The sequence below is a fragment of the Amphimedon queenslandica genome, unplaced genomic scaffold (assembly GCF_000090795.2).
Source record: "Amphimedon queenslandica unplaced genomic scaffold, v1.1 AMPQUscaffold_3967_Cont24046, whole genome shotgun sequence".
NCBI classification, from domain to species: Eukaryota; Metazoa; Porifera; class Demospongiae; order Haplosclerida; family Niphatidae; genus Amphimedon; species Amphimedon queenslandica.
This window is the reverse complement of record NW_003555713.1, coordinates 1-1,467: the sequence shown is the minus strand read 5'-3', so window position 1 is coordinate 1,467 and position 1,467 is coordinate 1. Positions and strand designations below refer to the sequence as shown.

Below are 1,467 nucleotides of genomic sequence, written 5' to 3'. Positions count from 1 at the left end.
ACCAGACAGCCCTGCCGACTACCATATATCAGCCACCATCATCAAGTATAAGTGGTTCCAGCAAAAGACCCCAACATGGTCCTCATTCAGATCCTAGTACTGGTAGCAGTTGTAACATTCAACGATCTACTGGAAGAAGTAAATACAAAAATATTATTCTAAATTTTTAAAAATATAAACATTATGTATATAGGGTTGAATAGATATTGGGATGGTGAGGAGCCTCCTGTATCTGTGTACCTCTTCCCAACTGTGCCCAGTGATGCCGACAAAAATATGGTAGTACTGTGATGGTAATATACCAGTACAAGAAAAATGCTAGTACGAGCCTAAAAATATTAATGCCACCATATGATTACCTTACATTACAACTAATACTTACTTCTATATGTAGTAACTAATAAACTTGAGTTACGATTACAGGACTCAAAACTGGGATTGAATCGAAATTCAGCACAAATCACATGACGATCTAAAATTATGAATAGTTTTGATGATGTTGATAATAATAGTAATAATAATAATAATACTAACAAAGAATACCTGTCTGTAACTGATCATCCTTCGGTCAACCATACCACACTAACACTAATGTATGTTTCCCAACAGCCGATCCTATATCTATGCACAAAATGGCCCTGCTCTTCGTCCCCATCACCCATACCTTATTTATATATAATCACTAATTTAAACACATTATAACTACCTGAAGTATTGAGCATAGCAGAAGAACTACTAGTATCATGTAATAGAGCCTCAGAATGATTCTCTTTTAAAACTAAATCGGCGAGTAAATGAGACAGCAGTTCCAGCGCCTTCTTTTAGTGCCTAAAGACCCCTTAACTCGATCAAGCCTAACTAGAACTGGTCCTTGTCTTCTTTGAGAGTAAAATGGAAGTCCATTTGGTACCAAAACCCCTTTCTTCCTGCGTTTTTCCTTGAAGAAGCAACACTATCTAGAGCCGACATTTTTACACGTGAATAAAACGGAAGCCACCATGCCCAGGGCCCCGCCTTTTATACCGCACCTTCTCGTTTAAGTGGGATCAGCTATTAAGAACCTGCTGTTGGGTTCCAAATAGCTTAAATGCCTCCAAATCAGTGTGAAATCTATATGTAATAAGTAATACAAAACACAATTGTTAAATTTATCATCATTGTTAAATATGCCTTTGTATCAACCCTTCACTTGGTTTGAATTAGGCTCTAATATGTCGCTCATTTACAGGCAAGGCAAGAAAAAGTGCCCTCTCTTCCATCTGAAGTTGTAAATTCACCAAGTTTATATTGTAATTTGTATATGTAATGCCTCTCAATGACCTGTGGTGACAACAATTTTACTGTAGTCGAATTAATTTCTTTGTTACATTGTAGATTTGGTGACTTAGTATTTTTCAATTAATAGGAGAAAGAAATGATTTTCCTTTTTTCAGTCCGTATATGAAAGTTCACTATAAGATTCCACCA

General features: G+C 36.2%; 1 long non-coding RNA gene across 2 annotated transcripts; it reads right to left on the bottom strand.

Moving 5' to 3' along the window:
- Positions 1-127: 127 nt before the first annotated feature.
- On the bottom strand, positions 128-995 carry LOC109592776 (uncharacterized). Of its 2 annotated transcripts, XR_002190544.1 has the most exons (4): positions 707-995; positions 544-664; positions 383-472; positions 128-329 (listed from the first exon to the last, which is right to left on the bottom strand). It is a non-coding gene; the product is annotated as an uncharacterized LOC109592776 (long non-coding RNA). The 2 variants fall into 2 exon arrangements; XR_002190543.1 differs by having other exon boundaries at positions 544-892.
- Between the last annotated feature and the right edge of the window lie 472 nt (positions 996-1,467).